General features: G+C 50.9%; 1 long non-coding RNA gene across 27 annotated transcripts in view; it reads right to left on the bottom strand.

Moving 5' to 3' along the window:
• LOC118665031 overlaps nucleotides 1-14005 on the bottom strand; it is a 147774-nt gene extending 133769 nt beyond the window's left edge. For 5 of the 27 annotated variants that reach the window (XR_004970499.1, XR_004970496.1, XR_004970506.1 and 2 more), the window contains exons 1-2: nucleotides 12860-13994; nucleotides 12407-12495 (exon numbers count right to left, since the gene is read on the bottom strand). This is a non-coding gene — a long non-coding RNA (uncharacterized LOC118665031). Of the gene's footprint in view, nucleotides 1-12406; nucleotides 12496-12859 lie in introns of all 27 variants that reach the window. The other 22 variants (XR_004970493.1, XR_004970497.1, XR_004970494.1 and 19 more) reach the window with 15 other exon arrangements.
• Nucleotides 14006-20606: the final 6601 nt, after the last annotated feature.

Raw genomic sequence — 20606 nt, 5'->3', positions numbered from 1 at the left:
CCTGAGATCCGGGGGTTAGGACTCTAGCATGAATTTGACAGTGAGGGGACACAGTTCAGCCCAGACCACCCCTGCCTCTCTCCTTGCTGCCTGATCCATTGCTTGGCCACCTGGAGGAGCCAGTGGGAACAGGGGTTCCGGCCACAGGGCTGTGGGGAGCTGGTGGACGGGGAGGAGGGAGAAGGGAAGTAAAACTCTGGGAACCAAATGACAGCCTAAATCACTCTCCACCAGGGACAATGGAACCAGGTGGGGGGGGGGGAGCCATTATTAATCATTGTTGTTTATAACCAACTACCTTCTCTCTGCCAGGCCCTTGAACACATCATCTCCTTTAATCCCCTCAACAAGCCTGCAAAGTGGCTATCGTTACCCCGTTTTATAAGAAAAACGATACTCTGGGTGATTTAAAAACTATCTGGGTGGAGAAGCCACGGAGCTAAGGATCCTGGGTCCGAACTGCACAGTTAAACAGCCAAATATTCCGTTCTGTTTGTTTGGTTGCCTTGCTCCTTCCCAGCACAGAACCTTCGCAGATGCTGTTCCCTCCCGCCAAGGATGCTTCCCATCCCCACGGCCCATTTGTCCCAGGAAATTCCTGCTCTGCCTACAGCTACTCCAGCTCTACTCAAGCCCTTCGCCTTCGGAAGAGCCTCCCCTAGATCCCAAAGCCAAGTCTAGTCCCTTGGTTATTTGTTGTCTGTGGGGAACCGATATAGGGTTAAGCCTCGGACTGACCTGTTAGCAAAATCCCAAACAAGTCTTCTTCCGAGTCTGAAACAACCCAATCTGAGAGGTGGCCGCTGATTTACACGCACTGTCATTTAAAAAATAAAAATGGGGGAATTTGCCGGAAGCCGGACCACCCTTGCTGCTTGACACAGTCGCTGCAGGGAAGAAACATCTGCACAGCTCATGTTTCAAGGGACCTGGCGTATATGGCATATGGTTTGCTCCCCCTCTTAGCGCTATGTGTTTTAACCAGGACCACCTCCCCGAGAAAGGTTGTTTCCCCAGGTTAGGGGTTACCAGGACTAAGGAAGAGAATAAATCAGTAAATGCCCCTAGTGTTACAGAAATACCATGTACTACTTATGAAGAACTTGGACTAAGACTGTTGGCAATAAATTTGGGACTTGTTGGGCCCACATCCCCAGGGGTCTGCCCACCAGGGAAAGCACCAAAGCCTATACCCCTGGAGATCCACCAACACAGGGCAGTGCCAGGGAAGGCAAGCAGTGGGGCTGGGAGGACATAACCTTTACTGGGTAGGATAATCTCCTTCAGTCACTTCCTTGTAGCCTATCAGTAGAGCAGTGACCTTGGAATAGCCCTTGTAATGGAACACAGAGATTAACCTAGAAAAGATTAAAATCAACAGAACTAGATAGAGACAGGATTTTTGGCAAAGGTCAGATAAGAAACAAGGAACTGTAGGACGTTACCCAAAACATACCATGATGTGATTATAGAAGCATGCTTATAGGATCAAATGGTGTAAATACAGATGTAATAGGAGAATAAAAAAAGAACCTCGCTATGCTGATCAACTGAACGCTGTCTCCATGTCATTCCTTCTTCACCAACTCCGTCCACACCTTTGGGAACCCCTGGACCTGCTGAGGCTGGACCCCAACAGTTGTCATAGCACCAGGCCCTGTCCTGCTTCCATAGGTTTTTCTGAGAAACATGGTGTCCCCACTCCCACTAGACTATCAGCTCCTTGAGGTCAGGCCCCATATCTGTAATCACCACTACATCCCCAGTGCCTAGCACAGTATATGGCAAAGAGTAGACGCTCAGTAAATACCGCCTGAAATAAATATTTCCTCCTCTCAGTAGCCGTACTTACCACCCCTCTTGCTCTGAGATCCAGCCTACCTTTCTCCGGTTAGTTCCCAGGACAGTGTTTGTGAAAGGGCGAGGAGTACGCCCTCCACCTTGCCCCAGGGTAAGGGCTATGGTACTCACGCCTGGCCAATCAGCAGGGCCCACAGTCCTTTCTCCTCCCCTTACCCCAAACCCCTATAAAACCTCTCTCCACACAGAGTTCTCTCTCTCTCGGCCACTGGAGCTTACCGTTGCATCGGTGAGTGTGGCAGGGGAGCCAAACCTAGGTTTGAAATGAATGACTCTTTGCTTTTGCATCGGACTCGCTGGCTCCCTGTGGGTTCTTGGGAATCATGAAATCTGGGCACAACATTTGGGGGCTCGTCCGGGATTCCCAAGACCATCGAGGGACCCCCGATCCGAAGAGTCTGACTGACGGCGGTATGTGTGTGTCGTTGTATGTTCTGTTCAGTGTGAGCTCGTTTCTGGAATCTGTAATTGCCTGAGGGGTCTAGGCGGACGCGCCGTGAACGACCACAGGCGGGGGAGAGTTGGAAGACGTTCCGCTCCCCAGGAGGGATGGATATGCCCCTCACCCCAGGAGGGATGGATATGCCCCTCACGAGGGATGGATATGCCCCTCGCGGATTTGAGACGAGGCAGGTCGCTCCTGCCGGTTTGGCGTAAGGCCAACGTCTAGTTGCTTCCATGGAGTTGGAAGCCTGTATTTTCGGGCCCTGTTTAGTGTTCTGTGTTTATACTGGACGGATGTTATGGGATGGACTCAGACTGCTCCTTTGGGTATTGTGATTGATCATTTCAAGGATTCTTTTGCAGGTTTGAATGTATGTTGGCTGTCCTGGAAGGGAGCTGTGTGGGGTGACCCCCAAAAGTAAAGGGTGCCTAGCTGCCAAGAGGGCAGGGGCCCAACTGGGCAGGGAAGGGTGCCCATCAGGTTTTGGTCTCTTTTGAGAGACAGCTAACAGTTGGCAGCCTGTAATACTGTCTTGCAGGCCTGAGTCACCATGCCATGTCAGGGGTAGTAAAGCTGGAAAAAGCCTGTTTAGAATAGAAGGTCTGAGGCATGGTTATGCATAGAAAGAAGGTTTTATGCCAACAGTTACTGTTTTGTTTTAAATCCATGAAAAGGAATTAGCAAGGAAAGTCAGAAAATCTTAGAGTAGATCAGTCCTTATGTAATTCCTCCGAAATCTGGCAATGCTAAATAAGTACGTTTCTTTGCATAGATTCAGTAAGACTGGTTCCTAATAGTGGTTTTATTAACGGAAAACTTTGACTGGAGTATCATGTTTCGAAGAGCCCTATCTGAGCTCTAAAGACTTGAAGCCAGTAAAAATGCCACGAAGAAAGCCTGGTATCCTGCTTGGGAGCCCTGAAGATGGCTGGCGCTGGAGCGTCAGGCTGATGCCCTACCATCACTGGCGGTTGGTAAGAGTAGAAGGGGAGCAGTAAAGATGCCTCTGCATCCCTGCAGAACCCCACACACTCTGGGCCGCAACAAGTAGGAGGGCTACTGAGATGGGCCTCTAGCAATGGTGGAATAGAAATGCAGTCCGTCTCATGATTGAGCCGGAAGTTCCAAGACAAGGGGGGAATGAAAGGGCGAGGAGTACGCCCTCCACCTTGCCCCAGGGTAAGGGCTATGGTACTCACGCCTGGCCAATCAGCAGGGCCCACAGTCCTTTCTCCTCCCCTTACCCCAAACCCCTATAAAACCTCTCTCCACACAGAGTTTTCCCTCTCTCGGCCACTGGAGCTTACCGTTGCATCGGTGAGTGTGGCAGGGGAGCCAAACCTAGGTTTGAAATGAATGACTCTTTGCTTTTGCATCGGACTCGCTGGCTCCCTGTGGGTTCTTGGGAATCATGAAATCTGGGCACAACATTTGTTATATCTCAGTACATCTTACACTGAGCTGTCCTAGTTACGTTTGCTACCCTCTCTGACGATAAGGCTCAAGTTCTATTCTTTTTTTTCCCTACCCCTGGACCCCAGTTCATAAGCTGGTGCAGAGTAAGTTATCCATTGTAGACCGAGAGGAAGAGTGGCGAGTGAAAATGCATCCTGGCCATAAGAGCCCCCCATCAGATGGTGTTCAGAGGGCCAAAGAGGCTTTTGGGAGAACCAGGACTCTCACATAACTGGAAATTTCAGTCAGCCTTCAGGAATGGGTAGATCCAGGGGCTCACACACAATGGCATCAGGACATGGTCTCTGTCCTTCTCTCAGCACTACGTTTTGCTGTGTTAGCTTCACTCTTAGACAAACTTTCTCCCTATACTTTCTAGGAGAAAGCTCTAGGCCCACATCTTCCCAGCTGGGGGTCCAGTGAAAAGAGAAATTCCATTCCCCAATAGTTCACACAAAAGTTTACAAATCGAATCCCATTGGACCAATTGGATCACATCCCCACTCCTGAACCAATCACAGAGATTTCACTTCGTGAACCAGAGCTTGGCCTTCCGCCATCCTGCTCTCCCCGTGCCAGCCCAGACCCACTGTACTGCTAGCCAGAGAGCCTGGACTCCGTGCTCTGGGATGGAGGTCCCCCCTCCCTTTCCCACCAAGCTCCTTGTACCAGGGAGGGCCCGCCCTGTGGAGAGGCACTTAGCCTTGATGCAGGTTTCCTGTCCCTGCCTTTCCTACTAAGACGTCATTGGCCTTGACTCCCTTCCTGACTTTCCTATTTTTTCTAGCTCCTATTAAGGAGGCTGCAGGACCATAGAAGGCTTCTCCAATAACCCCAGCATTTCAGGCTCTATCTCCCTATTGGTTAGAGACTCCCTCACAGCTTTAGAGAATGATGCTTATTTTTTTTAATGTACTAGTCTGTTGGATGGATGGATGGACGGACGGACGGTGGACAGACGGATGGATGGATGAAATGCGGGGTGGATGAATTAGTTTCAGGTTCCCTCAGAAAACCCTATCTCCTTGTCGTCTCCTCTTTACTATCTTAGGTTCCAGATTACTGTAAAAATAGAAAGCACTTATTTTTTATCTGAAATCAGTATCCAAGTCCTCCGTTATCATAACAATGACTAATATTTAACATGGCTAATTTTTATCAGGCGCTTGCCCTGCTTTAGTCACTGAGCTAAGCCCTTGTTCAGTCTTCACAACTGCAAGGTCTGGGTGCTGTTATTGTCTGCAATTTACAATTACGAAACCAAGGCTCAGAGAGAGCAATACCTCCAGGCACACGGCCAACAGCAGGCCAGGACTCAGAGCTGCGACCCGCAGGTTACCGGGCCTGTGAGCAAGGAACCTCAGGTCCAGCCGCACCACTTTTCTCATTCTCCCTGTCCCATGCCATCTCTGTCCTCACTCATGCAGCTCTGCCTAGAGAGGGTCTTTCTTCTTTCCCTCTTGTGTAGACTGAGAGCAGGAAATAGCTTTGCCTGGGCAACGCTAAGGCTTCATTGCTTAACAGATGAACCCCCAAATCTCAGTGGCTGATCACAATGAAGACTTTTTTCTGGTTCACGACAGACAGAATCAAGTGCCTTCCTCCCCCTCGGGGGTGACCTCCCACAGGGGAAAGGGGAGGTGCAATGTGGAAAATGGGCTCTTAACTGCCTCATCCTAGAAGAAACCATGTCTTTGCTGCTTACATTTTATTGACCCAACCAATGAGTGCGTGGACATTCGGTGAATACATTCAGTCTCTGCGAAGGAGGTAGCAGCAGGTAAACACACAGCCATTGCGGGGGGGGGGGGGGGGGATTGAGGGGGGCAGGGTGAAGGCAAAGGGGCCGACATCCAGGATGGTGGTTGGGAAGTGGGGAGGGGCGGCTAGGATTCTGTGATTAACCAAGTATAGAAACTCCCAAACCCAGCACTGGGGTGGTGCCCCGTTGCTATTGTCTTAAATATTGCTCAGAAGAACTGAGCCAACACTGAACTTCTTGGCCAAGACTCGGAACTCTTGTTATCTAGGATTGGGGCTGCTAATTACAGGATTTGACCTGAACGAAGCGAACAATGTAATAAGAATAACAGTCCCTGACTTCTCAAACGTTAGAGTTTGTAAATCATTCCCATAGCCGTAATCTCAGACCCTTCACAATAACCCTGTGACGTGGGTATTTTATCTCCATTGTATGGTGAGGAAATCTAGAGAAACATGATGTAATGGGCCAAAGTCCCACAGAACCTGTGCATGCGGGAGGACTTCTCGCTGTCAGTTTCCTGCATCCACGCTCACAGCTCTTTCTTCCCCCCTCAGCTGCCTCCCCTGCAAATTTCTATGGAAAATGATGATGTGAAAAGGAACATCAACATGATTTGGATTCAAGAGCTCGGTGCCCTGGGCATCGAGATGGAGGAATGTAAAAGTGCAGGTGTTAAAGACAGGCAGCCTGGGTTTGAATCCCAGCTCGGCCACCTGCTAGCTGGGTGAGAGTTGGCAAGCTAATCTAGCTGGGCTGGCTTTTTTCCCTTGGGACACAGGGATGAACTGTGTCTAACCCATACGGTTAGGGCGAGGATTTAATGAGATAAGGAGCATAAAATGCTTAGCACAGTGCTTGGCTCAACATTAGAGCTTAATGAACATTCAAAAATGCTGCTGAGATCCTTCCTGGAGACAGAACGATGCCACTGTTGCCCTACCCCGTTTGGCTCAGTGGGTGGAGCGTCGGCCTGAGGACTGAAGGGTCCCGGGTTCAATTCCCGTCCAAGGCACATACCTCAGTTGCTGGCTCAGTCCCCAGCCCTGGTCTGGGAGGATATGGGAGGCAACTAATCGATGTGTTGCTCTCATATCGATGTTTCTCTCTCTGTCTCACCCCCTCCCTTCCACTCTCTCTAAAAATCAATGGAAAAATATCCTCGGGTGAGGATTAACAACAAAAACAATGGCACTGTCCCTTCCTCCCTCCCCAGGCCATGATGGTGTGGCACCACATTACACCGTTGGCTTCAGCAGGAGAACAATCTGACCCCTCGCCCGCTTCACACACTGCTGCCTACAAGAAGGGGATACTCTTTTTTCCTTTTTTAAAACTACTTTATTGAGGTGTGATTGGCATACAAAATGCTGTACGTGTTTAATGTATACAACTTGATGAGTGTGGAGATAAGTATATATCCATGAGACCATCACCACAGCCTACACTATGCCATAATATATTCATCACCTCCAAAAGTTTCCTCTTGCCCTCATTATTTGTGTGTGTGTGTGATGAGAACACAACACAAGATCTACCCTCTTAGCAAAGTTTTAAATACACAATACAGTACTGCTCACTGTAGGCATTATGCCCTGCAGATCTCCAGGCTTTAGCCTAACTTTGTGCCCCTTGACCAAGACCTCTCCATTTCTCCCTCCCCCCAGCACCTGACAACTACCGTTCTCCTCTCTGCTTTGTATGGTTGACTATTTAGATTCCACATATCAGCGAGACCATGAAGTATGCTTTTGTCCTTTTGTGTTGGCGTATTTCACTTAACATAATGTCCTCCAGATACACCCATGTTGTTGCAAATAGCAGAACTTCCTTCTCTTTTCAGGATGAATAATATTCCGTTGTATGTATAACCGAAGCTTCTTGATCAAGTCATCTGTCGATGGACACTGAAGTTGCTTCTACATCTTGGCTATTGTGAATAAGGCTGCAGTGAAAGGGAGTGTAGATAGCTCTTCATGATCCTGATTCTAATTCTTTCACTGTAGCCCACCAATGGGGATGCTGAATCCGATAGTACTTCTATTTTTATTTATATATATATAGATAGATAGATATAGATATATATATTATTATTAATTTCAGAGAGGAAGGGAGAGGGAGAGAAAGATAGAAACATCAATGATGAGAGAGAATCATTGATTGGCTGCCTCCTGCATGCCCTACACTGGGGAACGAGCCCACAACCTGGGCATGTGCCCTCCCTGGAATCGAACCCTGACCTGGTTCCTAGGTCGATGCTCAACCACTGAGCCATGCTGCTGGGCTATTTTTATTTTTGTTTCCTTGTCTGAGGATCAGCACTACTGCCCTCCAGGGGCCACCTTGTGCCATGCCATGGTTACCCTCAAAGTGTTGCTGTGAGGAGTGGCTCCCAAAATGAAAGTCGGGGAGGAGAGCACTCCACTCCTGGGGCAGGTGAGGCTGTGAGGGTTGCGAGTCCCACAGGTGACTCTGATATGTGACTCCATGCTATGGCACTTGATACTCAGTCTTAGACAAAACTAAAGAAAAGAAAAATGAGGGGAACAGGGAAACAGGAGGGTCCTGTCTGTTTCACCAGCACCAGGAATGCATGTGAGCTGTTTCCAAGGGGGTCAGCTCTGCCTCACGGATGAGCCAGTCTTGTATCTGACACTGTTCTCCAGCCAATAAACACAGGAACAGGGAAGTTATGAAATGGCCTTAGGATCCTAAAGATTCTCATAAACAAAAATAAACTGATAAACAAAATAGATCCAGAGACATAGAAGTGTGGAACAGAGTATGGATTCAAAGAGGAGAGGTGGGGGAGGGTGGGTGGGAAGAGATCAACCAAAGAACTTGTATGCATATATGCATAACCCATGGACACAGACAATAGGGTGGTAAAGACCTGGGGTAGGGGCTGGGGGAGGTCAATGGGGGAAAACGGGACATACATAATACTTTCAACAATAAAGTTTTTTGTTGTTTTGTTTTTGTTTTGTTTTTTTAACTGAATGGGCCCTAGCCAGTTTGACTCGGTGGATAGAGCATCGGCCTAGGGACTAAAGGGTCCCAGGTTCAATTCCGGCCAAGGGTACATGCCCGGGTTGTGGGCTCGATGCCCGCCCCAGTGGGGGGTGTGCAAGAGGCAGCCAATCAGTGATTCTCTCTCATCATTGATGTTTCTATCTCTCTCCCTTTCTCTCTGAAATCAATAAAAATATATATATTTTTTAAAAACTGAATAGCAAAAAAAAAAAAATCTTTATAAACAAACCAGGATAAGGGGTTGTATCAAGAATATATAAAGACCTCTCACAATTCAATAATAGAAAGACACATCAGAAAAGGGTCAGAGTACGCACTTCTCCAAAGAAGATATACAAAGACCAGCACACAAAGGAAAGGAAAAGTGAAGACACACTACATCATACCCTTTTTGATGGCTAGAATTAAAAAGTCAGGTGTTGCCCTAGCCGATTTGGCTCAGTAGATAGAGCATCAGCCTGCAGACCGAAGGGTCATGGGTTCGATTCCGGTCAAGGGCATGTAGCTCGGTTGTAGGCTCCATCCCCAGCCCTGATCAGGTGGGGTGAGAGGGCATAAGTGTGACAACCAATCAATGTGTCTCTCTCACATTGATGTTTCTGTCTGTGTGGGTCTCCCCCTTCCCTTCCACTCTCTCTAAAAATCAATGGAAAAATACCCTTGGGTGAAGATTAACAACAACAACAACAAAAAGTCAGGTGTGGGGAGGCTGTGGAGAAGTCAGAACCCTCACATGCAGGTGGGAGTGAAAAGTGGTGCGACTTCTTGAAAAGAGCCTGGCAGTTTCTCAGAAGGTTAAACATGAAGTTAACTTATGACCCAGCAATTCCACTCCTCATTATATGCCCAACAGAAATGAAAATCTATGTCCACACAACACATGCACACAAATGTTAAAAAATATTATTCAGAACAACCAGAAAATGAAAGCAACGCAAGAGCTTACCAAACACAATAGTCATACAAGGAATAGTATTTGGCAATAAACATATACACCACAACATGGATGAACCTTGAAACATGCTAAGTGAAAGAAGCCAGACACGAAGGACCATATAACATGTGATTCTGATGATATGAAACATCTAGAATAGGCAGAGCTATAGAGACAGAAAGGAGATTCGTGGCTGCCTGGGGCTGAGGATGGGGGGAGGGTGGAATATTATGGCCAAGGCATGCAGGGTGTCTGGACAGTGATGAAAATGTTCTAAAATTGATTGTGTTGTTGCACCACTCTGTGACTATTACTAAAAGCCATTGAATTGCACGCTTACATGGGTGATTTGCACAGTATATGAAACTCATCTCAATAAAGCTATTAAAATAATAAAATAAATCAGATTCTTCCTTGGACACCTGCTTGAGACAAGGGCAGTTTCCAAGTCTCTGCATCCAATCTAGTTCACAGAGGGAGAAAAAAAAAAATAGAGCGTTCTGGAAGGTAGAGCAGTTGTATTGCAACCCCAGGCCCAGAGGGCTCTTCGGTGGCTACTGCAGCTCATTGAGGCTCTCTGAGGCCAGAGGACGCTCTCCAGAGGGCTACCACCATGCCCCAAGGAAACTAACATGTGAGCCTGGGCAGGGCACGGAGCTCTGCAAGGTCATGCATGGGCTCCAGACCCACAGGCACCTGCTCTAAAGACAAAGAGATGGAGCGGAAGGAGCATGAGCTTTGGCAGCACACAGACCCAGATCGGCACCACGTCTCTTCCGCCTCTTAGCTCCATGACCTCAGCCCTTTCCTTCATCTGCAAAAAATTCAATAATACTGCCTCTCACATAAGCTCCCCTCCTCCTGTTTGGTTTGTTTTGTTTGGCTACCATTTCTTGACGGCTTACTATGTACTCAGTAAATGCTGGCTATGTATTATTATCATATGTTTTGTCTTCCCTGCAGCCCTGGACAAAGCCAGGACTATTTGCTATTATACCCTTTTTACAGAATTGGGGACCGAGGCTCAGAGAGGTCAGGCCACTTCTCCATTGTCACACAGCCGGTAGACGGGAGAGCCACTATGCTGAGTCTGTCATTTCAGGTGCTATACTACGAACTCCACCCATATAGGTGAAGGATGACATTTCATAAGGTCAGAGTTGGCCAGGAGCTGGGCCCTTAGAAAAGAGTTCCAAGAGCCAGGTGCCAAAGTCCTGCTCCCTGAGTGGTGTCCCCACCCAGAGGTCACAGAGAGGACAGCTGCAGTGACCGGGGACTGATGATGCTCTGGATACACACATTTCTTGAGCACTGAGTGCCTGGGGCTGTGCGGTGCGGTTTCCTTGCACCTGCTAGAGGCTGAATGGACTCCTCGAATATCCCACATGTCCCCTCCTCTGGGGTCTCCACAGGGAGGCAACGGTGTGGGGAAGGAACCGCGTCCTTTTGCTTTTGCAGGGGGGAGGCAGAGAATTAATTAACTACTGGTCTAAAACCAAAAAGAGCGGGTGAGAAGCAAAAAGCAGAGGGTGAGGTGTAGGCAGGGCTGTGAAGCAGCCAGTGGGCCCCCAAAAGCAGATGTTCTCGCCACGTCTCCCCCAGTGAGAAGGCTAACCTTGGCCCTCCTGAGTCCAGCCACTTGCACCCTGTGTACCAGTGATTACTGGGCTGACAAATTACCCCAAACTCAGCAGCTTAAAACAGTCATTTTCTCATGTGTCTGCATTGTGTGGAGCAGGTACCTGGTAAAGGGATGACCAGGGATGACTTATCCCCATTCCATGATGCCTGGGGCCTCACCTGGGAAGACCTGCAGGCCAGGATGACCTGACAGCGGGGGACGGGGGGCGCTGGGGTCTCCTGGGGCCGGTTCATACACATGCCAGGCGCCTGGGCTGCGAAGGCTCAGAGTCAGACCAAGGACGGAGCACCTCGTGTGGCCTCCCCACGAAACGTGGCTTCCTCACATCACAACACAGCAGCCTCGGGTGGTAAGACCCCTCGCTTCGTGCCCAGGGCTCCAAGCACGAGTGTCCCAGCAAACAGGGCCGAAGCTGCCCCACCTTTCATGTCTCAGCCTGGGACGCCCCACAGCGTCACTCCTCAGCTGCCCCGTCGTCATCAAAGCAGTCACCAGCCCACCCCGATTCAAAGACAGGGGCACCTTGACGGGGCGGAGGACTGTGTCGGGGAGGAGCAAGCTCAGGGCACTGTGTGGAAGAGCCTCTCTCGGAAGGGGGAGGCTTCCCGCTCTCCTGCAGAACCCGCTGGGAGGATCTCAGGCTTAACAACGAGCCAAGACGCCAGACACCACGGAGTGCTTGTTGCATGATTCCATTTACGTAACAATCAAGGACACAGGAGCTAATGGATGGTCAGAACGGTGGCTCCTGGGGGTGGGGCGCAGAGGCGAACGAGGGAGGACCCCCTCCCCCCCACACCCCACACCCCCCGCCGGAGCTCTACTCTGTTCTATATCTGGATCCCAGCAGTGGTTACACAAATGCATCATACGCAGAACTCCACACTTAAAACCCATGGCCTGGCACACTAGGTCAATAAAGACGTTTTAAAAGAATTAGCCAGCGAGCCGCCCACCCCCACCCTGCCCCCGCCAGCTGGCCAAGCCCAGGGAGAGCAAACCCCGGCTCTCCCCATCCTGGCCGGTGGGTAGGCGTGGGGGACACGGTTCCACCGCCTTTTCTGGCCCTTCCACCCCCCACTTCCTTCTCAGTTTCAGGATCCTGAAGTCAGTGCCAGAAGGGCCAGGCCCTTAGCAACTTATTCTGACTCCTCACTTTCTGGGGGAGGAAAGCAGGAAGCAGAGAGCTGCAGGGCCCTCCTGACTGCCCCGTGCAGCACGTGGGCACCACTGAGGGGCCGGGTTCCTCAGACGCCCAGGGGGCAAAAGCCTTACCGGCAGAAAGGGCTCCTTTCCCTGCGGGCGGCCGAGAGGTGCATGCTTAGTGAGGTCTTGTCCAATCAGGCCTGTCCAGACGGGAGTTTCTGCAAAGCAGGAAGGTTTCCTACTTGATAAGTGTCTGCACCCCCCACCCCCCATCCCCCCAGCTGGGCAGGGCTCCCACAGAGCAGGGCAGAGGCGGGTGGGCAGGCCTGCGGTCACAGCACTCCCAGGAGTCCCGGAGCCTGGAGACAGGAGACGCTTTCACTTTCCATGGCCTCCCGAGGCCAGAGCAGGTGCCAGCACCTGGGAGTCCAACAGGTGAAGCCCCAGTCAAGCCTTTCCTGATTCGCGCGCCCCGCCCACTGTCCCACCCAGGCCCAGGCCCCCCTCTTCCACAGTCAACACCTGTTAGGGCTGAATTGTGACCCCCCACCCCCCCCTCATTTCATATGTTGAAGTCCTTACCCCAATACATCAGACTGTGACTATATCTGGAGTAGGGTCTTCAAGAGGTAAGTACGGAAAAGTGAGGTCACATGGGTGGGCCCTCATCCAACATGACCAGCGTCTTGATAAAGAAGAGGAGGTTGGAGACTGGGCACAGACTTACGCAGAGGAAGGCCTGGGAAGACACAGGGGGAGGGCGGCCATAACCAGCCACGGAGAGAGGCCTCGCGGAAACCCACCCAGCTGACACCTTGACCTTGGACTGCCGGCTGTTGTTTAAGGCCCAGCCTGTGGTATTTGTTGTGGCAGCAGGAGTAACCCCATCATCAGAACGTCACCCATTTTCACACCTGGCCTTGGCCCAGGCTGGCCCCTCACCGCACCTGGGTGCCTTTCCCCCTACCCTCTGACGAGCTCCACCTCTGGGCCTTGCTAACGGGGGATGATATTTCCCTTGAAGATCCCTGAGTGAGCTGATTGCTGTAACACTCTGACGCTGTGCCTGTGCTAATCTCTGATGCCACGTGTTGGCTTATGTCCTGCAGGGCCTCCCTCCCTCCCCAGACTTGGACCCAGAGGCTGCAAGTCTCTCCTGACTCATCTCCATGTCGCAGCATGAGCGACAGAGGGCCTGATAAACTGTCTGCTCCCGTGAATTGCATCGAGCAGTCTGCTGAGTGCCTCGGCTTAGCCCTGTCAGGGTCCCCGGCCCGCACACCCCTAGCTTCTCCTTCCGTGCCTCTGCCCTGCTCACTCCAGGAAAGCTAAGAAAGGCTTCAAGGTCCAAAGCATTAGCACTGCCTAAGAGACTGTGCATGCCAAGCAGAAGCCCGGGGAAGGCAACACATAAGCCAAAGGTGTGGGTAGTGAGTGATGGCTGCCAGGGGCTGAACTGGCTCCTTCTCCGGTTGGTGAGAGCAGCCCTGACCTGTCTGTGCATCTGAGGGTGTGTGTGTGTGTGTGTGTGTGCGCGCGCGCGCGTGTGTGTGTGTTGGGACGGACATACATGAGTGCATCTCGGGGTGGGAAGGACCCCACACTCACCTGTGTGTATGTGTGTGCATGTGTGTGTGTTGGGACGGGCATACATGAGTGCATCTAGGGGTAGGAAGGACCCCACACTCACCTGTGTGTGTGTGCATGTGTGTGTGTGTGCATGTGTGTGTGTTGGGGCGGGGCATGCATGAGTGCATCTAGGGGTGGGAAGGACCCCACACTCACCTGTGTGTGTGTGCATGTGTGCATGTGCGTGTGCATGTGTGTGTGTGTGTGTGCATGCGTGTGTGTTGGGACGGGAATGCATGAGTGCATCTAGGGGTGGGAAGGACCCCACACTCACGTGTGTGTGTGTGCATGTGTGTGCGTGCATGTGTGTGTGTTGGGGCGGGGCATGCATGAGTGCATCTAGGGGTGGAAGGACCCACACTCACCTGTGCAGGGCAGCGGGTGTAGAGGCTCTGCTACCCTGAAGGGAGCACAGTGTGCGGAGCTCAGACAGACTTGGGGCTTGAAGTGCAGCTCCTGTGCTGCCAGCCGATCACTGAGCCGGACACGGACGCCAGAGGGCCCGCATAGCTCCTGGCCTGCGGTGGGTGCCCTTGGCCCACGGGTGCGTCCTCCTCTGCACAGCGGCCTTGCCCAGCGCTGAACCTGCAGCACAGAAGGCATCCTCTCCAGGGCCAGGCTGGCAGGGGTTAATGAGAAAGGCTGGTTGTTCCTGAAAACAGAAGGCTGGTCGATAGGATAGCTCTACAGAGCCAGCATCGATCAGCCAGGGCAAAGGCCCTGCGGGGAGCCGCCAGCAGCTTCTCTGAAACGCCCAGAACAGAGCAATCCGGGAAGGCCAGGCCGATGGAAAGGCCCTGGGCGCGTCCGTCCTGGGGTCAACCTCCTCGGAGCACAGGGCTCCCTGCCCCACCCCAGGACGCCCGCGGATCCCACTCCAACCTCGGGTATGAGAGCTGGAAGGGACCTGGGCTTCCTCCTCTCGGTTCTTCCTGAGGCCCGTGTTAGGAACTCAGCCTCTGTGAGCTGTGAGGGGAACATGTTCACGAGTCTGTGGCTGGAATTCAGCTTTTCTTTCTATTAGGAACACAAGCATCAACTACGGTGGAATGAGGAGTCCCTAAGGCAGTGATGGTGAACCTTTTGAGCTCGGCGTGTCAGCATTTTGAAAAACCCTAACTTAACTCTGGTGCCGTGTCACATATAGAAATTTTTTGATATTTGCAACCATAGTAAAACAAAGATTTATATTTTTGATATTTATATTATATATTTAAATGCCATTTAACAAAGAAAAATCAACCAAAAAAATGAGTTCGCGTGTCACCTCTATCACGCGTGTCATAGGTTCGCCCATCACTGCCCTAAGGCCTTGTCACTAAGAATAATGACCGGTGTCATCCTGTCTCATTTGCAGGCATAGAATTCTCAAAACATGAACATGCCTACCTCAAAACGCCGTGGTGGCTAGACCTACACCGCATCTCGTTCAATGCGTTAATAAGTGAACACGTCACAGTGTGTGGGGGGGTTCTATTTGACAAGTTATTCTACCCATCTGATTTTACCAGCCTGCCCAAAGGGTCCATGATACAAAAAGGGTTAAACCTTCCTGTTCTGCTTCAGCACCCATGGCAGGTGGGGGCACTGCAGCCCAGAGCAGGCAGTGCTTTCCCTGGGTGGGGGACTTGGGGGGCACGTGAAAAATAGCATTGTGAGCCCGGCCGGTGTGGCTCAATGGCTGAGCATCGAGCTATGAACCAGGAGATCACAGCTCAGTTCCCCATCAGGGCACATGCCTAGGTTGTGGGCTCAATACCCAGTAGGGGGCATGCAGCCAGTCATGTTTCTCTCTCATTGATGTTTCTGTCCCTCTCCCTACCTCTCTCTAAAATCAATTAAACTGCATATTTTTTAAAATAGCGTAATAGTAACAATAACGATAACCCTCATTGACTGCCTACCCTGAGCCAAGCATCATTTTAAGTAATTTCGTCTTCACAACAGCCCTAAGAAGAAGAAAAGGTCACTGTCCCTATTGAAAAGATAAGCTAAGGCGCAGAGATGTGAAGTAACTTACCCAAGGCCACACAGCTCATAAATGGAAGAGCTGATTCAAACCTCCAAGCCTACATGCTGAGCCTCCCTTCTCTCTGACTGCTCTTGACCAGTCCGGGGAAGCACGGGGAGTGCTGAGCTCTGGGATCACAGACCGAGGTTTGAATTACGGCTCTGCTACTCGCAAGCCGTGTGACTGGGCGACGCTCTCCACTTCCACACATCAGATTTCTCACCCACATCACGGGGTGAGCAGTCGCATCTCCATCCTTGGTCTGCGTGGATGACTGACACATGGGGAGCGCTCTGCACAGTGCTGGCATGGAGTGACTGCTCAATGAAACCAAGGGGCAGACCTGCTGACAATGGTAATATGCGCCTGTGTGCCAAAACCTCCAGAAATTACAAAATTAAAAGTGTAGAGGTTAATACCCAGATCCCAGTTCTCGGCAAGATCGATAGGTGTCAAGAATCAGCAAGCGCCCATGGAATTCTGCTCTCGTGGTCAGGGAGAAGGGGAAAGGCTGAAGCTGGAAGCAAATCTATGAAAATGCCGGTCAGCGACTTCCTTCCAAAGAGGACGGTGCGGAAGGGGAAAGAGTAACACGACAGGAGTCACCGGCCAAGGAGTCGGCGTCCTTGGCCAGCTGCTCCAGGTTAAATGAACGGCGAGAAGGCATAGTGATAGCATGTACCTTTGATAAAAGAATGGCACTTTAATTCTACCTCCTGAAAACCCATAACCCCTGTCTAATCACAAGAAAAACATCCAACTCACATTGAAGGACATTCTACAAAATACCAGATCAGTACTCCTCAAAACTGTCAAAGTCACCGAAAACAAGGAAAATGTCAGAGAAAATGTCAGCCTGGAGGAGCCGAAGGAGACATGATGACTAAATGTAACACGGGATCCTGAATGCGATCCTAGACAAGGGTTGTTAGGTGAAACAGTTAAACGAAGAAAGGTGTGACTGAAGTGTGGACTGTAATGAATATTAACGTGTGGCGCAGCCCGTGTGGCCCAGCTGCTGAGTGTAGACCTATGAACCAAGAGGCGACAGTTCGATTCCCGGTCAGGGCACATGCCTGGGTTGCAGGCTCCATCCCCAGTAGGGGGCGTGCAGGAGTAGCCGATCAATGATTCTCATCATTGGTGTTTCTTTCTCTCTCGCCCTCCCCTTTCCTCTCTGAAATAAAAATATATTAAAAATACATATATTTAACATGTGAATATTGCTTCATGAGTTGTGACAATGTAGCATACTGTGTACGATAGTAACATTCATGGCTGTGGGCTTAGGGTAACGTTTCCAACTATTTTTACAACTTTTCTGCACATCTAAATCTCTTCTAAAATAAAAATAAAAAGTATTCTTTAAAAGAATGTTACAGTATATCTGAATGGTGGTTACAATTTCTTTTTTTTCTTTTTTTTTTTTCTGTACGAGAACATGTATTGGGTAAATTACAGAGGTAGACGTGATTCCTAGAAGAAATGGGCTTAGGAAACAAGTTATGAAGGTAAAGGTAGGGCCCTTGGAGCTTGGGAGTGGGGAAGCCAATGGTAACATGGTGGGGGGGTGGCAGGTGGGGGGTGGGGGTTGGGGAGTGGAGGGAAAGGCACGGGTGTGCTCCCTGGAGGGACAGGTGGCAGTTTCTTTTCTTACTTTTACTTCCCCGTGTTTTCTAAATGGTCTATGATGAATGTGTTTTGCTTTTGTCTCAGAAGAAATTTCAGCAAACTTTGTTTAAAAAAAAAGAAATGCATGAATGGGGTGTCTGGCCCTTTGGAGACAGAGTGCTTATAAATAAAAGTGTAATTGGCATCGTTCCTTGGGCAGCGGTTAAACCCAACTTTATCATTCTGCTCCCAGGAGGCTCCCGCCACCAGGGCCTGGCACTGTCCCAGGAGTGGGTGGTGTGCTCTGAACCTGCCAGCTCTCTTCCCGGTGGTGGTGCGGGGCTCTCCTGGCTGGCAGGGCAGGGGCGGGAGCCAGGGCAGCTGCTGCAGGGCCAAAGGGCTTGTCCCAGGTGAGGACTCACCGCTGACTCAGCCAGGCTGGAGGCAAATCAGCCCCTGGAAAATCCTGTTCCCCAGCTTCCAGGCCACTGTCGGCCTGCTTCGGCCAGTGGCCTAGGAGTCAAGAAAACCGAACATGGTCCTCTGTTCCCACCACACCAACAAAGGAAAGACCAGACCAGGCCAGACAGGGCCACTTGCTGTGTCCCAGGTAAGGTCGTTCACCATCATTTAGACTCAAAGGGTTCGTTAAAGCAAATAGTGGTGCCCCACCCCTCCCCACCCCCCATCTGCAGTTTCCCCTTCCATAGCAACGATGGTCTGAAAAGAATAAATGGAAAATTCCGTAAGTAAACAATTGATAAGCTTTCCATTGCACGCCATTCTGAGCAGCGTGGTGAAATCGCGCACCGTCCGGCCTCATCTCAGGTGCCACGTGACTCACCCCTGCGGACGGTGTCTCCTCGGTCTGTGCTCCCCGCTCCCTCGTTAGTCACCGAGCCGCCATCCCGGTTGTCACGTGGACTGTCCCGGTAGCGCCTGTGCTCCAGTCACCCTGATTTACTTAATAATCGGCCCGGATGCAAGAGTGGTGATCTGGCAATTTGGGTTTGCCAGAGAGGCCATACTGCTTCCTTAAAGCGAAAGCACCAGCTGCCCGCACACAACTTGTATTACAGCATATTGTTACACTTGTTTTACTTTGTTGTTACTGTTGTTACTCTTACTGTGCCTCATTTGTGAATTGAACTTTTTCACAGGTATGTATGCATAGGAAAAAAACATAGCACATATACACAAGGTTTGGTACTACCTGTGGTTTCGGGCATTCACTGGGGTCTTGGAACGTATCCCCGGTGGGTAAGTGGGGACTACTGTACTCTCACTACTCTGAGAGCTGAGGCTCAGAGAGGGTCCCTGAGGGTCACTCCTACACCAGAGCCTGTCTCTAACGCTTTCAGGGACGGGCTGTGAACTTGGCAGATGGCTGGACCACCGTTGGGGAACAGGATGCTGGAGAGAGTGCCAATGGTGGGCAGCAAACCATCAGACTTCCCACAACACCCCACCACTACCACCCAAATACCTAGGGCCACGGGCAAGGGCCAGCTTGCTATCAGGCTCAACCCACCCCAAACACCTCTGCCAGCTTGGGATCGCAGGGAACGGGGGACTGCCCCCTGGGCTCCCCCGATCAGTTTCCACGGCTTCCTCCTTTATCCGGTACCCAGCTCGCACCCGCACGGCCTCGGTGAGGGCATCAGAAGCAAGGAATAGGGGAGAGACCGTGGAGTCATTTCTAATTGTAATGGGATTGAGCATTACCAACAGGAACCCTGGGAAGGGACCCCTCAGCTTTCTAACACGTAGGAAAGGTCTGATTCCTTTATGAACAAGTTGAGTTGTCTCCCAAGTGGCCTGTGCACGTCTTCTAATCACTCTCCTGAGCTCGTTTAACTCTTCAGAGACGGCTTTCAGAGCCACCTCTGACCAAAATTGATTAGTTTGCTTGACTGCCCCCAGTATTCCCCAATACAGGCATCCAAGGGACTTTCCTGTTTCCAAATCCAAATTCAGGTTCAAAAAACCAAAACCTGCCCCTCTGAGGTCACTCCCAAGAACCCAGGCAGTCTGAGAAATGGCTGCATGGTAAGAATCATACGACTTTCCCGGTTTGCTGGTATCCACCTGCCTTTGTGTTGCTCTCCCCTCTCCCTGCCTCCCATTCCTCAGACAGAAGGAGAGTGGGACACCCCCACCCACTCACCAGATCTGGCTCTGCTTTCCCTGGAAGTGGGCCCGTCTCTTCTCCCTCCCAGCAGAGCCCAGGCACTGGGACCAGCCCAGGCTCCATTTGCCCCACTAATGAGTCTTAAGTGTTTGCCTTGAGTTCCTGCCAGTGCTACGCCTACAGGGGAGGGTGGTGGGAGAGAACAGAACAAAGCTCATGCCAGCTCAACTCTGCTGGGCCCTGGGAAGGCTGGCACAGGGGCTGCATGGCAGACCCACCGAGATGCAGTCAGGCACCCATTTGAAGCCCCCTGCCTCTTTCCCCTCCACTTCAGAGATTTTCCCAAAATGCAGGTTCCTGGCTCACCTACGGCATTGGAATTGTGGGGTAGGCCCAGGAATGCACATTTTAGTAAGCACCCCAGTACTGTGATGCACAGTGAAGGGTAAGAACCCAGAATTACAGAGAGTTAGGCTTTGAGACAGTAGGATGCCGAGAGCCAGGCGCTTGGGTGGGGAAGGCCAGAATCGAAGACACATCCTAGAATGCATGGGCTGAAAGGCTAAAAGGACCCTTTATAGAAACCAACCCACTGGTGAGAAGGGTGAATTGTCACCAATATCCAGTTTTCTTTCTCTCTCTCTTTCTGGCCACAGAGTTAAACCACATTTTCTATAACCCCTGTAATTAGCAGGGGTCATGAATTGAATTCTGACCAGTGGAATGTGGGTCTCCTACAGCATGCTCTCTCCATTGGATGCTGTGCAGGACTCCAAGGCCTCTGCAGATATCTGGCTGAGCCACAACAGGGAAGGAGTCTGGGCTCAGAATGACTTTAAGGCAGTGTCCCCCCCCCCCCCCCCCCCCCCCCCCAATCTTCCTGGACTGAGCAGTTTATTTATGGAAAATAAACCTTTGTATGTTAAACTACTGAGATTTGGGGGTTG

Source organism: Myotis myotis, unplaced genomic scaffold (assembly GCF_014108235.1).
Source record: "Myotis myotis isolate mMyoMyo1 unplaced genomic scaffold, mMyoMyo1.p scaffold_m19_p_10, whole genome shotgun sequence".
In the NCBI taxonomy this organism is placed as follows: Eukaryota; Metazoa; Chordata; class Mammalia; order Chiroptera; family Vespertilionidae; genus Myotis; species Myotis myotis.
The sequence above is the reverse complement of the archived record's forward strand: the minus strand, read 5'-3'. Positions and strand labels throughout refer to the sequence as shown.